The 22,632-nt window shown below is 44.0% G+C and overlaps 1 protein-coding gene across 1 annotated transcript in view; it reads left to right on the forward strand.

Moving 5' to 3' along the window:
* Positions 1 to 13,812: 13,812 nt before the first annotated feature.
* The window catches only part of SLC16A3 (solute carrier family 16 member 3), a 69,555-nt gene continuing 60,735 nt past the window's right edge, over positions 13,813 to 22,632 (forward strand). Inside the window, exon 1 of the mRNA XM_089671118.1 lies at positions 13,813 to 13,977. The gene's annotated coding sequence lies outside the window, so the exon portion shown is untranslated. The remainder of the gene's footprint in view (positions 13,978 to 22,632) is intronic.

Below are 22,632 nucleotides of genomic sequence, written 5' to 3' on the forward strand. Positions count from 1 at the left end.
TGGGCATCCGGCTGTCCGACGAGCGCCCACACTACAGAAGCCGGGAAGACAGCGCGCGGCTGGATAAAGGAACAGGTAAGATAAAAAAAAACTCTGCGGAAGTAAGAGCGGGTACCTGTCAAATTCAGGTACCCGCTCCCCCTCCCTCCCCAAAGGTCAGCAGTCATCTGTACTGTCCGCAGTCTCTGGTCATCCCTGTGCTTTCCGCAGTCTCTGGTCATCTCCTGTACTGTCCGCAGTCTCTGGTCATCCCTGTACTGTCCGCAGTCTCTGGTCATCCCTGTACTGTCCGCAGTCTCTGGTCATCCCTGTACTGTCCGCAGTCTCTGGTCATCCCTGTACTGCCCGCAGTCTCTGGTCATCCCCTGTACTGTGTCCGCAGTCTCTGGTCATCCCTGTACTGTCCGCAGTCTCTGGTCAGCCCTGTACTGTCCGCAGTCTCTGGTCATCCCTGTACTGTGTCCGCAGTCTCTGGTCATCCCTGTACTGTGTCCGCAGTCTCTGGTCATCCCTGTACTGTGTCTGCAGTCTCTGGCCATCTCCTGTACTGTGTCTGCAGTCTCTGGTCATCTCCTGTACTGTGTCTGCAGTCTCTGGTCATCTCCTGTACTGTGTCTGCAGTCTCTGGTCATCCCTGTACTGTGTCCGCAGTCTCTGGTCATCCCTGTACTGTCCGCAGTCTCTGGTCATCCCTGTACTGTTAATTAGTTTGCACTACTGTACGAGTTGTTTTTTCTAAACCAAAAGCTCGATATTCAGGTTTCATTGCAGTGTTGGCACTTTGAAAGAAATAAGTTGGTTTTGGGTTGCAGTTTGGGCACTCGGGCTCAAAAAGGTTCGCCATCACTGCCCTAGGTTGATAGTTTTTGTGAAACTCTGAGCTCCACCATGATCTGACAGTTTTGAGTATATGCTGTTTATGATGCCACATTTATGTCTAACACTGTATACCTGAGAACATGAAACTGTGTTGCATGCCTGTTATGTATCTGTTATTGAGAATAATTTTGTGTCATTAAAAACATCAATAAATAATTTTTTTTTTATAAAAATAGAAATGACTTAGGAGAGAATAGACTAATAAACACACACAGCCCCCTTCCTGACTGTTACACTTAAATGATTCAGATCATCAATCAAAGTTTTATTATTACACAAAGATAACACGAGTAAATACAAAATGCAGTTTTTAAATGATGATTTCATTTATTAGGGGAAAAAAGCTGTCCAAACCTGCCTGGCCCTATGTGAAAAAGTAATTGCCCCTTAAACCTTAATAACTGGTTGTGCCTCCCTTGGCAGCAAGAACTGAAATCAAATGAGTCTTTTACATCGCTGTGGAGGAATTTTGTTCTACTCTTCTTTGCAGAATTGTTTTAATTCAGCCACATTGGAAAGTTTTCAAGCATAAATGGCCTTGTAAAGGTCATTCCACAGCATCTCAATTGGATTTAAGTCCAGACTTTGACTAGGCCACTGCAAAACCTTATTTTTGTTTTTTTGAGCCATTCAGAGCTGGACTTGCTGGTGTGTTCTGTATCATTGTCCTGCTTCATAACCTAAGTGAGCTTGAGCTTGAGGTCACAAACCGATTGATGGATATTCTCGTTTAGGAGTTTCTGGTAGAGTGCAGAATTCATGGTTCCATTATGGAAAGTCATTCAGGTCTTGAAGCTGCAAAGCAACCCCAGACCATCTTTTGAGATCTTTTAGCAAGCTTCACTTTGTCAGATCAGCTATTTAAGAGATTTCTTGATTCACCAGGTCTGGCAGTAATCAAGCTTGGGTGTGGCAAGTGAAATCTAATGTGGTTTTCCGAAAAAAATGTGGATAATCACAGTTCATTCATGATTTAGCGTCTGTGTGGGGAATCACTTTCTTACATAGGGCCAGGCAGATTTGGACAGCTTTTTTCCCTTAATAAATTAAATCATCATTTAATAACTGCATTTTGTATTTACTTGGGTTATCTTTGTGTAAGTATAAAATTTGTATGATGATGTTAGAAATCAGCAAACACTTTGTCACAGCACTGTGTATATATATATTTATTTATTTCAGGTACCGTCAATTTACATATATATATTGTACATTCACATCAGTCCTTAACCCTCAAGGGGTGTACAATATAAGGTCCCTAGCTCACATTCATACATATACTATGGACAATTTAGACAGGATCCAACTAACCTACCTGCATGTCTTTGGAGTGTGGGAGGAAACTGGAGTACCCAGAGGAAACCCACGCAGGCACAGGGAGAACATGCAAACTCCAAGCAGGTGGTGCCGTAGCTGGGATTTGAACCAACGACCCTAGTACTGCCAGGCAGAAGTGCTAGCCACTGTGCCGCTATATATATATACGTATATATATATATATATACATATATATATATATATATATATATATACATATATACATATATATATATATATATACATATATATATATATATATATATATATATATATATATATATACTAGCCATGCTCAACTAACTACGGTTCCTCCAGAGGTATAGACGTCCCTTGAGTTGTTGCTGATTAAGAGAGACATTCTGATTACTGTAATGGGTGCGTTCTTTCCATTAGCCCCCAACGTAAAGGGCATTTCTACTGACACCACAATGAGCTGATATTAGCAGGGGTTTCCCAGGATCTGAAAATTGTTTGAGCCTAAGCTTTGTGAAGATGCCACAGAAGGAAATCTGTCTGTTACATCCTGGGCCATAGACAGAAGTGAGTTGAATGATGTAGGCCTTCATTCAAACTGGAAGACTGAGGACATCTAACTGTGGGCAACTCCTGATTTACTTTTGTAGTGTTCTAGTTTTATCAGAAAAAGGTCAACAATGAAAGCCCCCTTATTTATGTCAGGACTGCCAGTGGGATGCATAACTAACCATACATCAGCCAGCTGTCAGTTACAAAATCCCATATCTGAAAAAAAGCTCCAGAGTGTCATGTTGCCTGGCAGGGAAGTCTGCCTAGGTCCTGATTATTGATGCTCCTGTTTTTGTTGGTGGAATGGTGACAATATCAGTGGGGCACTACACCCAGAGCTGGACTTCCAGCAGAGCAGGGTGACAGTTGGCAGCACTCTTCGAGTCATAAAAATGTAGTGATATGCTGTAATACTGTAGGCTTGGCTGTCTGTTTCCTTCATCCTCTATAAACTCTGAGGCATGCTTTGTGTGACCGTGTTCACATATCAGCCAGCACCACCCACAGCCAGTATGGACAAATGTTACCATGTTCAGGATCACTGAATGATCAACTTTTATTCAGGATGGAATCAGGGGCGGACTGACAACTCATGGGGTCCCCGGGCAATAGGGGATCATGGGGCCCCTGTGTCCTTGCCCAAACTCAAAAAAGCCTATGAAAAAGGTACCAGGGGCATCTATTGGGGCCCCCTTCTGACCCCGGGCCTGAGTTTCCAAATGGTCAGTCCACCCCTGGATGGAATACATTACAAAGGAGCCAAAAATTGGCTGTTAAACCCAACTGGTTTCGTGCATAAAAACAAGGTCACATTTAAGCATGGGACATCCAAGGGTCATCCCTATAAGGCAGTATTTCTTCTGTGAGTTCTTGTATGACCATGATGTCAGATCCTGTTAGTGGGATATTAAGACCAGGGATTCTACCAAGATATGAAGGGGCAGCACAGGACTGTTGGCCTAGAGGGTCATGAATAATACATGATCTCTCCTTGCATTACCACAGATGCATCTAATTTCCTCAGCCTATACTTCCAGTATCATTCATTCAGCCCATGGCTACAGTATATGCAGAGATAGGGACATAAACCAGGCTTTCAATCTTCAAAGCTTCAAAAAAGAGTTTTTACAAAATTGCAGCCATTGAATCCGCAATTTGTCAGGATTTTGCTTCTTCTTAAAGGTAATTTATTATGATTTTTTTTCCTTTTATTTTCGGTCTTTGTTATTGTCAGGATTTGAAGTGATACTAAACCCAGGACCCTGCATTCACTATATCCGGTCTCCCCGGACCCTGCATTCACTATATCTGGTCTCCCACAGTACACACAACATGGAAATGCAATTACTTTAGTAAATATAAACTGCTAAATATCTTTTCTCACCATCAGTTAGAGCAGTCTTGTGACTTCAGCAGAGCACTGGTTAAAGCTTGTAGGAGGAGTTTTCTTTCTGCTCTAGGAGGATGTCAAAGTCCTGACCCTCTGTCTGGACAGTGCTGATTGCCTTGTGCTGATCACATGCACTCTCCCAAGAAAAAAAAAAACCTCTCTATCAATACACACCAAACTGAGCATGTGCATGTGACTACAGATTCAATCTGTATCAGGTGGTCATTTGAACAAGAGGAGGGGCAGAGAAGAAAGGGTCAAACAGCCTTTTTACACAGTGCAGAGGATTAACCCCTTAGGTTCCACAGTGAGTCAGCAGTATATAGCAGTCTTGTGACTTCTATCAGTGTCCAGCACAGCACTGGTTAAAGCTTGTAGGAGGAGTTTTAAGTTTACTCTAGGAGGATGCAGAACCCCCTACCTCTGTCTGGAGAGTGCTGATTGGCCCTGTGCTGATCACACAGCACAAAAAAAACCTCTCTATCAATACGCACCAAACTGAGCATGTGCAGGGTGACTCTACACAATATGTCTTATCAGGAGATAAGAGGGGGGGCAATGGAAGAAGGGAAGACAGGATCAAACAGTGTTTTTACACAATGCAGAGAATTAACCCCTTAGGTTCCACAGTGAGTATAACAAGCATGCTTTACTTCATATACAGACTGATTGTACTGTTGTGGGTTTAGTAACAGTAAAGGTTATAGAAAGAATATTTTGTATTAGTCTGGTGAATATGTAATATTACAGATTCATATTTCCTATTCCTTTTAGCCAGCAGGTGGAGCTTTAGGATTCTTTTCATATATTTTCCACTTTGCCTCTTGTTATAAAAAAAAAAGTCTGTTGTATATATAGCTGAATAGCTCAAGCAGAAATTTACATGCAGCTCTTTGTGGGATTTCAGCAAAAGACTTTGTGTTTGCAAGGAGACAACTACTGCTGCAGCAAGCAATATGATGTAGACGTCCAGTGATTTCTGTTCTATAGCAATACTCTGTAAACACAGAATTGCAAGTGGAGTCCCACCACCTCCGAAACAGACATTTTGTTATAAGGGGTCCAAGACCTCCACTGCAGCTAACTAAGCACAGATCGTGATTGATTAGCTACCCCCCTAACTACAATAGCTAGGGAATGACAGCTGTGACCTAGAAATTACATAATACATGTAAATGGTTTCTTCAATTGCAGAGGAGATTGGGAAATGGATGTTCCTTGATCTCTTCCTGAACAATGGCTTGGGACATTTAACTGCTAACCGGAGGAATGGCAGAGCCCAGGAACCACCACAGCCAGCACCAGGAGGGTTGGAGGGCAGAAACTGTACTGTAAAAGTGATCAGGTGGCTTTGTAGGCAACCAGGTTGCTATTACGCGAAAGCCAATCACTGGCTTGAAAAAACAATACCAAGCTCATAAATGCATTAGCAGTCAAGAGCTTGTTTTAACCCCTTGAATCCCAGAACACCTTGTCATTTATAAACATACCCCAATACACAAGAAATGAATTACTGCCAATTCTTAATCTGCAAACTGAAGGTAATTCTTTAGGAATCTGTTGAAACAACAGGGCCATCTATTATTATGGCAGTCATAAGAACTACCTGAATTATGAGCGGGCAGTTTGAAGGGAACTACTGCCAACAAATTGTCATAATTGCTTTATTGATTTCCCCAGTCTGCCCCACCATAACCTGTAATGTCCAGGCACCAGTCCAGAATAGAAACTTCAGAAAACCACACAGTAAATGTTGGAGAGAAATGGACCCAGCCCATTCGAGTTACCTGGCTACCTGTAACAAACGTACATTATACATCTTGGACTGCCTGAAAAGTGACATTCTGTCTCATATCATCTCAGTAGAAGGTAATTATAATGAATTGCTTCCTGTTTTGTATAAAATATGGCAGTAGATGGATTTACACACAGGCCTTGTACAGGATGAAGGATTTTGCATACGTACTTGCTGGAACTAGAAATGTGTCCGTTACTCTATCTATCTATCTATCTATCTATCTATCTATCTATCTGTCTGTCTGTCTGTCTGTCTGTCTGTCTGTCTGTCTGTCTGTCTGTCTGTCTGTCTGTCTGTCTGTCTGTCTGTCTATCTATCTATCTATCTGTCTGTCTGTCTGTCTGTCTGTCTGTCTGTCTGTCTGTCTGTCTGTCTATCTATCTATCTATCTATCTATCTATCTATCTATCTATCTATCTATCTATCTCTCTCTCTCTCTATCTATCTATCTCTCTATCTCCTATCTATCTATTCCATATCTATCTATCTATCTATCTATCTATCTATCTATCTATTATCTATCTATCTATTATCTATCTCTCTCTCTCTCTCTCTCTCTCTCTCTCTCTCTCTCTCTATCTATCTATCTCTCTATCTCCTATCTATCTATTCCATATCTATCTATCTATCTATCTATCTATCTATCTATCTATCTATCTATCTATCTATCTATCTATCTATCTATCTAGCTATCTATCTATCTATCTAGCTATCTATCTATCTGTAATGACTTGACAAGTTTATAATGGATTTTCCCCTAGCTGAATTCCCTAAGGCCCAGCTGCCTTTCAAGCAGTAACTGGCACTGGAGACCTTCTGTTCTCACAGTCTGGAATCTAGTATTACTTGGAAAATGCTGTTGTTGTTGTTGTGTATATACAGTATATCATTATAGCACCAGCCGCTCCCGATTCCTAGAGCAATCTCTTGGCTTATGCAGTGGTGTATTTAGCTCTTGTGCTGCCCTGGGCAACACTAATATTTCCCACCCCCCCAACACCTGCCACCACTAAAATTTGGAGCCCCCCACCACCTCCAGCACCAAAGACCCCCCCCCCAGCCACTTTCTGCCAACCCCACAACCCCCCCCCGGGTCTCTACCAAACACATCCCATCCAAGCACTAACCAGGGGCAGACTGCCACCACTAAAATTGGGAGCCCCCCACCACCTCCAGCACCAAAGATCCCCCCCCAGCCACTTTCTGCCAACCCCCCGGGCCCTACCAAACACGTCCCACCCAAGCATTAACCAGGGGCAGACTGACAACTCATGGAGCCCCCGGGCAATAGGGGATCATGGGGCCCCTGTGTCCTTGCCCAAACTCAAAAAAGCCTATGAAAAAGGTACCAGGGGCATCTCATGGGGCCCCCTACTGACCCAGGGCCCTCGGGCAGTGCCCGAGTTTCCATATAGTCAGTCCACCCCTGGCACTAACCTTAACCTCTTTGCAAAGCAGCCAGTCACATCTAGAGCCAAGCCCAGTGTCTTCCTTCCTTGTGCGGGAAGCTTACACCCTCCAGCAGCGTGCAGCCTCCTCGAATTCTATGGTGGAGGCTCACCAGGTCTCCATTCCTGCCACATGTGTCTCTTCTTCTGGAGGGTGCAGCGTTTCCATTGAAGTCTATAGAAACAAAAACTTCTCACTTAAAGAAGTCCCTGACCCTTTCCAAAAAACGCACAAGTGTCAACATGTCCTATAGGAAATCATGTTAAATAGACTGTTCTCTGTTTCTGGAAAACATTGCAGAAGACACTTAGGTGTAAACCTGGGGTTAGGGTTGCCACCTCACCCCTTTAAAACTGAACACATATTAATGGACCAGGTTCTGGGGCTGATTAAGGTGGTAATTAAACTCACTTAGTGCCTTATCTGCAAATCAGCCCCATAACCTGTGTCATTAATATGTGTTCCATCTTAAAGGGATGAGGAGGCAACCCTAGTATATCTAACTGATATATGGCATTTGAATACATATCCACATGGTACAATCATCAAAACAATAAAATATCATTTGCTTATTGGCAGTTTGTGCCTTTGAGAAGCCCAGCATGTGCATCCACATAACGCGGTTGTCTTTTCTCACCTTGCTGTAATTGGATGTATTAGCAGCTCCTCTGGTCATCTGCCCCCCATTGCCCAGAGGGGACAGGTTATATGCACCACAGGTCACATGTTCTCATTCTTGTATTGATTTGGATGTGTCATTTCCTTTCTCGCACACCTGGTAGAATTAAATTGCGCCTATGTGTGTTCTTATTAATGCTCTTTTTTGATGGGAAAGCTTCTATTTTAAATTTAAGACAAAAAGCATTTAAAGAGGACCTACCATTAAATTCACACAGATTAGTACGGCATTTAAATATCAACCAAGCCCCATTATTATTAGGTCATGTGACCTCTGGCTGGTAATCATTACTGCTGAGAGTCTGTTGTCTTTAGTCAACAATGAGATAAGAGCTGGTTTCATGTGCCTAGATAATTGCAGGCTATAAATAGAGACAGGGGATTGCATAGATCAGTTCATATATAGGAGTCAGCTCCCCCCAAACCAATATGTCATTTCTTGGGGGGATGTGGGAGGGTTAAGCCTCTTGACAGCCTCTGTATCTTGGAGACTTTACTGGAGAGATCCTTGTGCTGAGATCCCAGCATTAATATTTATTTTACATTATAGAGAATGTAAAAGGAGGAGCCAGAACACACCCAGATGGGCGGGGACACCCAGATCTCCCAGGTGAACAGGAACAGAGTCAGGAATGATACCGAGGAAGTGAGCAAGATCTCACTGCCGGATTATCCAAGACGTAGAAGAGGCCAGGGGTCAACACAGATGACCAGGCTTCATCTAGAACTACAATATCATTTTTAGATGGACAGATGGGCGCGGACACCTAGATCTCCCAGGTGAACAGGAACAGAGTCAGGAATGATAACCGAAAAAGTGAGTGAGATCTCATTGCCAGATCATTCAAGATGTAGAAGAGGCCAGGGGTCAACACCGATGACCAGGCTTCATCTAGAACTACAATATCATTTTTGGATGGACAGATGGGCGTGGACACCCAGATCTCCCAGGTGAACAGGAACAGAGTCAGGAATGATAACCGAGAAAGTGAGTGAGATCTTACTGCCAGATCATTCAAGATGTAGAAGAGGCCAGGGGTCAACACAGATGACCAGGCTTCATCTAGAACTACAATATCATTTTTGGATGGACAGATGGGCGCGGACACCCAGATCTCCCAGGTGAACAGGAACAGAGTCAGGAATGATAACCAAGAAAGTGAGCGAGATCTCACTGCCGGATTATCCAAGACGTAGAAGAGGCCAGGGGTCAACACAGATGACCAGGCTTCATCTAGAACTACAATATCATTTTTGGATGGACACATAGGCGCGGACACCTAGATCTCCCAGGTGAACAGAAACAGAGTCAGGAATGATAACCAAGAAAGTGAGCTTGATCTCATTGCCAGATCATTCAAGATGTAGAAGAGGCCAGGGGTCAACACAGATGACCAGGCTTCATCTAGAACTACAATATCATTTTTGGATGGACAGATGGGCGCGGACACCAGATCTCCCAGGTGAACAGGAACAGAGTCAGGAATGATAACCGAGAAAGTGAGTGAGATCTCATTGCCAGATCATTCAAGATGTAGAAGAGGCCAGGGGTCAACACAGATTACCAGGCTTCATCTAGAACTACAATATCATTTTTGGATGGACAGATGGGCGCGGACACCTAGATCTCCCAGGTGAACAGGAACAGAGTCAGGAATGATAACCAAGAAAGTGAGTGAGATCTCATTGCCAGATCATTCAAGATGTAGAAGAGGCCAGGAGTCAACACAGATGACCAGGCTTCATCTAGAACTACAATATCATTTTGGGTGAACAGATGGGCGCGGACACCCAGATCTCCCAGGTGAACAGGAACAGAGTTTGGAATGATAACCGAGAAAGTGAGCGAGATCTTACTGCCGGATCATCCGGGATGTAGAAGAGGCCAGGGGTCAACGCGGATGACCAGGCTTCATCTAGAACTACAATATCATTTTTAGATGGACAGATGGGCGCGGACACCCAGATCTCCCAGGTGAACAGGAACAGAGTCAGGAATGATAACCAAGAAAGTGAGCGAGATCTCACTGCCGGATTATCCAAGACGTAGAAGAGGCCAGAGGTCAACACAGATGACCAGGCTTCATCTAGAACTACAATAACATTTTTGGATGGACAGATGGGCAGGGACACCCAGATCTCCCAGGTGAACAGGAACAGAGTAAGGAATGATAACCGAGAAAGTGAGTGAGATCTCATTGCCAGATAATTCAAGATGTAGAAGAGGCCAGGGGTCAACACAGATGACCAGGCTTCATCTAGAACTACAATATCATTTTGGATGGACAGATGGGCAGGGACACCCAGATCTCCCAGGTGAACAGGAGCAGAGTTTGGAATGATAACCGAAAAAGTGAGCGAGATCTCACTGCGGGATCATCCGGGACGTAGAAGAGGCCAGGGGTCAACGCGGATGACCAGGCTTCATCTAGAACTACAATTTTGATTTTTGGGTGGACAGATATGTGGGGACACCCAGATCTCCTAGGTGAACAGGAACAGAGTCAGGAATGATAACCGAGAAAGTGAGCGAGATCTCACTGCCGGATAATCCAAGACGTAGAAGAGGCCAGGGGTCAACACAGATGACCAGAATACATCTAGAGCTACAATATCATTTTTGGATGGACAGATGGGTGGGGACACCTAGATCTCCCAGGTGAACAGGAGCAGAGTCAGGAATGATAACCGAGAAAGTGAGAGAGATCTCACTGCTGGATTATCCAAGACCCAGAAGAGGCCAGGGGTCATCACAGATTACCAGGCTTCATCTAGAACTACAATTTTGATTTTGGGTGGACTGTCCCTTTAACAAACATTAAAGCAGAACTTACAAATGCTGGGTACCCCTATGCTTTAAACAGGGCTGGGGCAAGAGGGTAGGCAGGAGGGGCAGCCTCAGTGCCCTCATGCAAGGGTGGGGGGGCGATGCATACATGCTGCAGATTAGCAGCTAGCAACCAGTGGGCCACACACACTCTGCCCCAGGCAATGCAAAGAACACAGGATGCATGTGCAACCAACTCCCAACTGTCATAAAGGAAGTGATTGTCCATGTATGCCAACAATGGGCAGCCTGATAATGGGAGTGAAGTACGGGTGTAGGGTGGTATGCCCAATCTACACCATGCATTAGCAGTGGAGAAGGGGGCAGCAGTTTCATATCCTTGCCCTTGGCACTGGACTAACTCTACCCAGTGTTGACTGTAGACACCCTACACCACAGATGTCAAACACAAGGCCCGAGGGCCAAATCCAGCCCTCCAGGCCATTTCATGTGGCCCTTAGCTGTGGTAACCCCCCCATCTCAGCAATCAGCAGAAGAGAGGAGTACAGAACTCCTCCACTAGGTCCAAGCAGCCGCGGAGAGGCTCAATTCTGCAATCCCACACCCCTGGTCTCAGCAGTTGGCAGCAGAGAGGAGGACAGAACTCCTCCTACAGATCCTGCACCTCTCTGTGCAACTGCAGCACCCCCTCATCTCCAACTCCCCTGATCTACAGATCCTGCACCTCTCTGAGCAGCCGCAGCACCCCCTCATCTCCCATTCCCCTGGTCTCAGTATTCAGCTGACTCCAGCCTTCCTCTGGTCATCCTTCAGACCCTGCACTTTCTGCTTCGCAGCTCCGCCTCCAGCAGGTAAGGGGAGGTGCGCTGTGATGTAAGGGAGGGTGGGGTGCTGTGGCCATCTAGTCTTACAGATACAACCGGTCCTTTGAAGGCAACCATAATGCTAATGTGATCCGCCATGAAATTGAGTTTGACACCCCTGCCCTACACCCATGGAAAAATATTAATCAAAAGAATGAGGAGAAACCCCAGTGTCTGTGCCTAGGCGCTAATGATGTCATTCAGCCTTCCAATGAGATCCCAAATCACACCGCACAGGAGCACATTCTCATTAGATTTTGGGATCCTCAACCACAGGACCCCCAATGAGAAAGGATGCAAGATGTGACATCACTGGTGCCTAGGCAACAACAAGGTTTTTATTCTCCTGGTTTTTTTTGTATTTTTACATGGGGGGGGGGGGGGGGCTCTAGTGTTACATTTCAATTTCAAGGAAGATCCACTTGAAAAGTAATTACTGGGACTTTTCAGGTACTACATTGATATATTACTTTATAAAAAAAAGGTCTTCTATGTATGTAGCGATTGTGATTTGCAACTTTATACATACTGTATATTGTACATTCACATCAGTCCGTGCCTTCCAGGAACTTACAGTCTAAGGTCCCGGACTCACAAACTAAGGCCAATTTGGATCGGATTCAATTGACTTACCAGCGAGTCTTTGGAGTGTGGAAGGAAACCCATACAAGTACAGAGAGAACTTGCAAACTCCATGCAGGTACTGAGGTTCCCAGTGCGGTTGCGATTTCCAGTGTGTGTGGCGTGCCATTAGAATTAATGGCACCCGCCGCCCGATCGCGCATTCCTCTGTGTGGGTGGTGCGGCTGCAGGTATTTGTGCGGGTCCCGTAGCAGCACCACCCGCACAGATGTCAACCGAGCCTTAATTTTAATATTGTTAACATGAAAATATTTATTGCAGGTTGTTACATGCTTCCGTTCTGCAGATAGCACAGCTGCATTCCAGGTAGAGCTCTTATAGCATTGCCAAATTGGACCAGTGTAAGGTGAATTGCCACACTTTTGAAAAGCGATCTGCACTCAAATCACTTTTCATAGGCATTTAACCATTACTAATATTATTATTGATAGTAGTTCCATTACTATTATTATTCATAGCAGTTCCATTTGTATTTCAGGTACTTATATATCGCCGTCAATTTACACAGAACTTTACATATATATTGTACATTCACATCAGTCCCTAACCCTCAAGGGGTGTACAATCTAAGGTCCCTAACTCACATTAATACATACACATACTAGGGCCAATTTAGACAGGAGCCAATTAACCTACCAGCATGTCTTTGGAGTGTGGCAGGAAGCTGGAGTACCCGGAGGAAACCCACGCAGGCACGGGGAGAACATGCAAACTCCAGGCAGGTGGTGCCGTGGTTGGGATTTGAATCAATGACCCGAGTACTGCCAGGCGGATGTGCTAAGCATTTAGCGACTGTGCTGCCCAATTGTCATTATTAGAAGTAGTAGTTCTATTATTATTATTTTTTTTTTTTATCATTGCTGTTTTTTTATTACTCAGATATCAGGACACATTACAGACAGGGGCGGACTGATCATTCGAGCACTCAGGCACCGCCCGAGGCCTGGGGTCAGTAGGGGCCCCAAAAAATGCCCTGGTACCTTTTTATAGGTTTTTTTGGCTGTGTTTTGAGTGTGGGCAAGGACAAAGGGGCCCCATGATCCCCAATTGCCTGGGGGCCCCATGAGTTGTCAGTCCGCCACTGATTACAGAGCATTCTGAATGGCCAACCCCATTATGTCCTCCAGACGTGCACACTGACACTACTGGGAATGCTGCACATTCCTTGCTCCTTGTCAGTATTACTGAGTATTACAGCAGCTTCATATATCACAGTGGGCGTGGCTACGACCTGACACCAACCCCTCCTCCATCCAGCTTTACCTAGATCTGTGCCTACACAACACACCCTATACATATATGGACCACCCACATCCACAGCTGATCACAATGCCCCCCCCCCCCCCCAATATATTCCTTCTTTATAAATCCTAATGTATGATCACAGGGTGCTCCCTCACCCACCCCCTTATCTTTTCCTCCCCTCCCCCTCCTCTATGGGGGATGATGTATACCCCACCAGTCCAGAGGAGGATGCTGCCGCTGCTCAGTGACCTTCAGATTCCCCTCTAGGTGACACTAGTCGGTGCTGTCTGCGTGACGTCACCAGAGGACGTGCAGAATTAAAGCTCCGAGGGAGAGAGAAGCAGCAGGAGGGAGGCAGAGGGATCGGAGGAAGGCTGAGCACAGGCAGGACCGGCTACAGGTGCCCGGGGATGGGGGGCTGGATGGGGGGATCGGTCCCAGGTGCTGAGGATGGGATAAAGGGGGGTACAGGGACCCTGGATCTAGGACATTGCCAGGGGAGGGGGTGTGACAGGTCCAGCAGAGGGGATCGCTCTGTGTGTGTACACTTATCGCTGCTCTACACTTTCCTAGCAGCTCTCCTATGTCTTCTGTATGGGAACTGCTGACGATGTCTTGTAGCCGATTACTTCCATTCTGATACTTTGTATCCAATGCTGGGGGAAAAAATGATATTCAGATCTATTACTTCTAATATGTATACCTGTGATGTCCTGACTGATAATGATCACTTGTGTGTTTTATACATTTCTATCATCTGTAGATAATATTTTAGCCTATCTGATCTTAGCTGCAGTAAAAATAATATACTAATATAAAATATTTAATATTTATACCTACATAAATATAAGTACTAACTACTGTGTGTGAGATAAAGACAGATTGATTAAAAAAAATATAATTTTAAAAATAAAATTAATAATAATAATAAAAAATAATAATAATTATATATATATATATATATATATATATATATATATATATATATATTATGTTTATCTCTCTCTCTCTCTTTATCTATCTATCTATGTATGTATCTATCTATCTATCTATAGATTGATTAAAAAAATAAAATTAATAATAATAATAATAATAATAATAATAATAGTAATAATAAATAATAATAATAATTATATATATATATATATATATATATATACATATATATATATATATATATATAAATATAATGTTTATCTCTCTCTCTCTTTATCTATCTATCTATCTATCTATCTATCTATAGATTGATCAAAAAAATTATAATTTGAAAAAATAAAATAAATATATATAATAATAATAATATTAATAATAAATAATAATCATATTAATAATAATAATAATAATAATAATTATTATTATATATATATATATTATTATGTCTCTCTCTCTCTTTATCTATCTATCTATCTATCTATCTATCTATCTCCTATCTATCTATCTATCTATCTATCTATCTATCTATCTATCTATCTATCTATGTTTAGATAGGGCTCATCGGTTCTCAGCTCTGTTTTGATTTCTGTAGTATAGATAGTAACAATATAGTTATTTTTCAATAAGATTTGCAAATTTTAGTAAATTGCTACTGGCTAGACTCACTATTACCTATTCTGTGTATTCGATTCAGATCATGCAATGTCCTTTCAAATCCAAACTTTGGGATTGTAGAAAATCCCCCCCTCCATCTCTGAACTGTAAGGTTGGGTTTAGACACACCGTAGAAAAGCCTTCCGAGTTCAGATCGCTTTTCAGAAACATTTGACAGGAGGTGATTTGATGCCTCCTCGCCACTTGTTTTAACCCCTGTAAATGCTACACCAACACATTTCGCTGCACACAGCTGCGAGGCGCCCCTGTTTGCTTAGATGGTTCAGGCTTGGTGGTGGTACTGCCTGACGTACGTGACAGCGAGCATGAAGCAAAGCATTGCAAATGCAGCATGTGAACACCCCCCATCTGCTGTTTGGGGAGGGGGGGAGATAAAAACATGTCTCAACTGTGCAAGTCTAAATGAGCCCTAAAGGTCACCATACTTTACACAATGTGATTGTACAATCTCCATTAGATATACCATCAAGTACACAGTGCCTGCTTGATTTGATTTTAAAGTGTTACTAAACCCTGTACCCTGCATTCACTATATCTAGTCTCCCAGGACCCTGCATTCACTATATCTGGTCTCCCAGGACCCTGCATTCACTATATCTGGTCTCCCAGGACCCTGCATTCACTATATCTGTTCTCCCCGGACCCTGCATTCACTATATCCGGTCTCCCCGGACCCTGCATTCACTATATCTGGTCTCCCAGGACCCTACATTCACTATATCTGGTCTCCCCGGACCCCGCATTCACTATATCTGGTCTCCCCGGACCCTGCATTTACTATATCTGGTCTCACCGGACCCTGCATTCACTATATCTGGTCTCCCCGGACCCTGCATTCACTCTATCTGGTTTCCCCGGACCCTGCATTCACTATATCTGGTCTCCCTGGTCCCTGCATTCACTCTATCTGGTCTCCCCGGACCCTGCATTCACTATATCTGGTCTCCCCGAACCCTGCATTCACTATATCTGGTCTCCCCCCGGACCCTGCATTCACTATATTTCGTCTCCCCAGACCCTGCATTCACTATATCTGCTCTCCCCGGACCCTGCATTCACTATATCTGGTCTCCCCGTACCCTGCATTCACTATATCTGGTCTCCCAGGACCCTGCATTCACTATATCTGGTCTCCCTGGACCCTGCATTCACTATATCGGGTCTCCCACAGTACACTCAACATGGAAATCCAATTATTTTTAGAAAATATAAACTGCTAAATACCTTTTCTCATCAGCAGTATATAATAGTCTTCTAACTTTCTATCAGTGTCCAGCCGAGCACATGTTAAAGCTTGTAGGAGGAGTTTTAATTTTGCTTTAGGAGGATACAGAACCCCTGACCTCTGTCTGGACAGTCCTGATTGGCCCTGTGCTGATCACATGCTCTCTCCAAAGAAAAAAAAAACTCTCTAGCAATACACACCAAACTGAGCATGTGCAGGGTGACTCCACACAATGTCTTATCAGGAGATAAGAGGGGGGCACTGGAAGAAGAGAAGACAGGATCAAACAGTGTTTTTACACAATGCCAAAGATTAACCCCTTAGGTTCCACAGTGAGTATAACAGGCATGCTTTACTGCATATACAGACTGATTTTGCTGTTGTGGGTTTAGTAACACTTTAAGTGGACCTTCACCCTAAATCACATCTTGAGCTACCTTGCCTCCTTCCCCATCTCTCCCTCCCTTACCAGTGGACTTTTAAAAAAAATATATACTTTATTTGTGCTGCAAAGAAGCACTTCCGCTTTTCTCGCCTAGGCCAGAGGTCCTTCCTACCCTCCTAGTGTGCGCAGATGTACCGCAGGGCTCAGTTCACATGAGGGCCCTGCAGAACAATCGGGCCAGTGTCCACGTCATCTGCACACATTTGGGGTTTCCCATGCACACGCAAAGAATGGAAACAGGGAAGTCCCTGTGCATGTGCAGTTGCCCCGACAGTCTCTGCCAGGAATCGAAGGCCCCATGTCCAAATATGGAGAGGGGGCAGACTCTGGCCAAAACGATCATTACTAGAGACCAGGAGCTTTCTTTGACAGCTCGGTCACTGCACTGCACTCTTGGCACAAACCCCTCAGCTGTCCATGGACACATACTGTATGTACAGAGTGTAGGCTTTAAAGTCTACACTTGTTGCTGCCAGGCCCGGGGTCAGTAGAGGGCCCCATGAGATGCCCCCGGTACCTTTTTCATAGGCTTTTTTATTGAGTTTGGGCAAGGACACGGGCCCCATGATCCTCTATTGCCCGGGGGCCCCATGAGTTGTCAGTCCACCCCTGCTCTTGGTGCATCATTGTATGTGATGATCTGATATTAACCCCTTGCCCTCCAGAAGATTTACCCCCCCCCCCCCTTCCTGACCAGGCCATTTTTTGCGTTACGGGGCTGAGTTATTTTAACTGACAATTGCGCGGTCATGCAACGCTGCACTCAGATGAAATTTACGTCCTTTTTTCCCACAAATGGAGCTTTCTTTTGGTGGTATTTGATTGCCTGTGCGTTTTTTGTTTTTTGCGCTATAAAAAAAAAGTCCGACAATTTTGAGAAAAAAAACAATATTTTTGACTTTTTGCTATTAAACATGTCCAGTAAAAAAATTAAAAAAATCAAATTTTATCATAAATTTACACTAAAATGTATTCTGCTCCGTGTCTTTGCTAAAAAAATCCCAATACCTGTAAATTAATTTGTTTACGTGAAAGTTATAGCGTTTACAAATGACGGTATATATACTGTGATTTCTTTTTTTTTACTAGTAATGGCGGCGATCAGAAACTTATAGTGGGACTGCGGCAGACATTCTGACATTGGGGGGGGGAACTGACTTGGTGTCACTGACATCCCCAGTGACACCAATACAGTGGTCAGTGCTAAAAAAAAAACACTGACACTATACTAATGGCACTGGGCAGGAAGGGGTTAACATGAGGGGCGATCAAGGGGTTAATTGTGTGCTGGGAGTGTTTTTCTAGGGGGCAGTGTCAGTGTGCTTCACTGTAATCACACTGCTTTGGATGGCTGTGCTGTGCTCAGCCATCCAAAGCATTGTGCCCGAGCTGACAGGGAGGACAACTGTTAGTAAACAAAACGGAGATCCTTGGAAATCACCACACGCCGGTGAGTAATCACCAGCCGGAAACCGGCAGGTAGGTAGCCCTCAATGGCACTGATGAGGAGGCACTGGTAGGTGGCACTGATGGGCATTGACAGGCATCACTGATGGGCACTGAAAGGCAGCACTGATACATGGCACTGATACAGTCAGGTCCATAAATATTGGGACATGGACACAATTCTAACATTTTTGGCTCTATACACCACCACAATGGATTTGAAATGAAACAAACAAGATGTGCTTTAACTGCAGACTGTCAGCTTTAATTTGAGGGTATTTACATCCAAATCAGGTGAACGGTGTAGGAATTACAACAGTTTGCATATGTGCCTCCTACTTGTTAAGGAACCAAAAGTAATGGGACAGAATAATAATCATAAATCAAACTTTCACTTTTTAATACTTGGTTGCAAATCCTTTGCAGTCAATTACAGCCTGAAGTGTGGAACGCATAGACATCACCAGACGCTGGGTTTCATCCCTGGTGATGCTCTGCCAGGCCTCTACTGCAACTGTCTTCAGTTCCTTGTTCTTGGGGCATTTTCCCTTCAGTATTGTCTTCAGCAAGTGAAATGCATGCTCAATCGGATTCAGGTCAGGTGATTGACTTGGCCATTGCATAACATTCCACTTCTTTCCCTTAAAAAACTCTTTGGTTGCTTTTGCAGTATGCTTTGGGTCATTGTCCATCTGCACTGTGAAGCGTCCAATGAGTTGTGAAGCATTTGGCTGAATATGAGCAGATAATATTGCCTGAAACACTTCACAATTCATCCGGCTGCTTTTGTCAGCAGTCACATCATCAATAAATACAAGAGAACCAGTTCCATTGGCAGCCATACATGCCCACGCCATGACACTACCACCACCATGCTTCACTGATGAGGTTGTATGCTTAGGATCATGAGCAGTTCCTTTCCTTCCCCATACTCTTTTCTTCCCATCACTCTGGTACAAGTTGATCTCGGTCTCATCTGTCCATAGGATGTTGTTCCAGAACTGTGAAGGCTTTTTAGATGTCGTTTGGCAAACTCTAATCTGGCCTTCCTGTTTTTTAGGCTCACCAATGGTTTCCATCTTGTGGTGAACCCTCTGTATTCACTCTGGTGAAGTCTTCTCTTGATTGTTGACATTGACACACACATACACCTACCTCCTGGAGAGTGTTCTTGATCTGGCCAACTGTTGTGAAGGGTGTTTTCTTCACCAGGGAAAGAATTCTTCGGTCATCCACCACAGTTGTTTTCCGTGGTCTTCCGGGTCTTTTGGTGTTGCTAAGCTCACCGGTGCGTTCCTTCTTTTTAAGAATGTTCCAAACAGTTGTTTTGGCCACGCCTAATGTTTTTGCTATCTCTCTGATGGGTTTGTTTTGTTTTTTCAGCCTAATGATGGCTTGCTTCACTGATAGTGACAGCTCTTTTGATCTCATCTTGAGAGTTGACAGCAACAGATTCCAAATGCAAATAGCACACTTGAAATGAACTCTGGACCTTTTATCTGCTCATTGTAATTGGGATAATGAGGGAATAACACACACCTGGCCATGGAACACCTGAGAAGCCAATTGTCCCATTACTTTTGGTCCCTTAATAAGTGGGAGGCACATATGCAAACTGTTGTAATTCCTACACCGTTCACCTGATTTGGATGTAAATACCCTCAAATTAAAGCTGACAGTCTGCAGTTAAAGCACATCTTGTTCATTTCATTTCAAATCCATTGTGGTGGTGTAGAGAGCCAAAAATGTTAGAATTTTGTTGATGTCCCAATATTTATGGACCTGACTGTATATGGCACTGATAGGCAGCACTGATAGGCGGCACTGACTGGCACTGATAGGCGGCACTGACTGGCACTGATTGGCAGCACTGATAGGTGGCACTGATTGGCATTGATAGGTGGCACTGACTGGCACAGATGGGTGACACTGAAAGGCAGCTCAGATGGGCACTGATATGTGGCATTGATGTGCACTGGTAGGCACTGATATGTGGCATTGATGTGGCACTGATGAGTACTGGCATGTGGCACTGATGAGCACTGACAGGTGGCACTGCTGGGGCTACACTGATCATCAGGGCACACTGATCATCAGTGCCCTGATGATCAGTGTACATGTCCCCTCCGCGGAAAGCCGATTACCGGCTCTCCTCTCCTGTCAGCGTGACAGCTCTTGAGGAGAGAAATGCTGATAACCGGCATTTCCCTGTTTACATGTGATCAGCTGTGATTGGACACAGCTGATCACATGACCGAGCCGACCTATTCGGCTTTTTCCGTGATCGGTGATCTGCTGTGTCCGAGGGACACTGCGCACCGCCGATCGCTGCACAGCGCGCTCCCTGAGCCGCGCATGTGCAGTAAGAATGGGAGGACGTCATATGACATCCTCCCAGGACAAGAGAACCACCTTGCGCCCGTCGTTGGACTACATGGTGGGCGGGAGGTGGTTAAGTATTTTCACCCATAGTCCCCTATTTATTATTATTAGTGTACCTAGGTTACACCTTTTATATATATATTTTGGGTGTATTTTCACTGTTATCCATTATTTTGGATGTTTTCATGTGTATTCTATTCTACATTTATTTTTTGTGATTTAATTTTATAGTTTTATATTGTGGGGATTAATATTCTTGACTATTTTATATAATATTAGCGCAGCACCAATTATTTTTCATTTAGCATTGTTCCATTTGGTATATGGGAAGGTGTTAGCAGCTTTATATAAAGAATTAGATACTTAGAGCGTGGGAGGACTACATAGATATATTCATTACACAGAGCAGACAACTATGATGTTTTATTCTTTTTTTTAATATCACTTTAATACATGTATTCATAAAGCTGAACGATTAACATCCAATTCAACAAAACAATCAAATCGGACATCGATTGAGCAAGATAATAATAGCATGGCTGAGCAATGAGTGACAGATAGTAGCAGTTGTGGCTGGAAAAAAAATCGTACAGGGTCGATCAATTTTTTTTTTTAGGTCGTTGTACACATGCTTCAGCTGCAATGTTTTTTGCGTCACACCTGCGGCAAAAAATATACCCTTTGTCACTTTCAGTGGGTAGTACGGAATGTGACCTATTCAAGTGAATGGGGCAGTGGCTGCAACCAAAACGCAGTTGTGATGCAGTTGGATTCACTTTTCAGGTTTAAAACAGGTGCTGAGGAGGCTACATATCGCCTCCCAGCTGTCTAACAACCACCCTCTGAAAAGCGCCGGTGGATTGCTTTCTATATGTGCGGTGGCAAGGGCGGTTGCAATGTAAAGGAGCATTAATGCCTACCTTATTCCTTGCTGCGGCGCCCCCCTCCTCTCTCCAATACTCTGCTTTGTGGGCAGCCCCTCACTGTCCCCACCCACACGACTATTGGCCTGTATTATGAATGATGTCAGCGCGCAGCCAACCAGAATGCATTGCAATCATATTGACAGTCTATTTACTGTCTAGGGGAAAATACTATCGAAAGGTCAAAAACATAGTTCGATGAGCTATACATTTACCAGTCATGTTACATTTTCTATCATGAGATTTTCCATCCAGACGAATCAGAATAAATTCAAATAAATCGATCAGTTTTGTGCAAAATCGTTTAGCAGCCGTCATCCTGATGATATCAGCAAAGAAAATGGTGGCGCACAGGGGTGGACTGACCATTTGGAAACTCGGGCACTGCCCGAGGGCCCAGGGTCAGTAGGGGGCCCCATGAGATGCCCCTGGTACCTTTTTCATAGGCTTTTTTGAGTTTGGGCAAGGACACAGGGGCCCCATGATCTCTTATTGCCCGGGGGCCCCATGAGTTGTCAGTCCGCCCCTGGTGGTGCAGGACCCAGTGAGTGGCGGCTTACGGCAGAACAGAGCTGGATTTGCGAGGCAGATGAGTATGCAATTTATGCAGGTCATAGACGGTTCGTTTATCGGACGATTTTTCGTCCGAAAGAATAATCGGCCGATTTTTGCACTAGTTAGTGGACCAATGGCATCGGCCAATTTTCGCGGTCCCTACTCATTTCGTTTATCGGTCATGCTGGAAAATTCGTGAAAAACGGACGATTTTCATAATCATTGGTGCCAACATCAGTTTACAGAACGAACAATGTTTCGTTTTTCGAATGAAAAATCAGCCGATAAACAAACCGTCTATGGCCTGCATTAGGCCTGGTTCACACCTATGCAGGATGCAGATGCTTTTCCCAGTGCGCTTTGCATTTTTTCACACACATTTTTGACAGGTTTTTAATACATTTTTGATGTGTTTTGCATTTTTGGGAGGTGTCTGTTGTCTTGCGAGAGAAACCAGCAAAAACACAGTAG

This window comes from Staurois parvus, unplaced genomic scaffold (genome assembly GCF_062004578.1).
Source record: "Staurois parvus isolate SC_StPar_1 unplaced genomic scaffold, SC_StPar_1.0 ptg000003l, whole genome shotgun sequence".
Lineage (NCBI taxonomy): Eukaryota > Metazoa > Chordata > Amphibia > Anura > Ranidae > Staurois > Staurois parvus.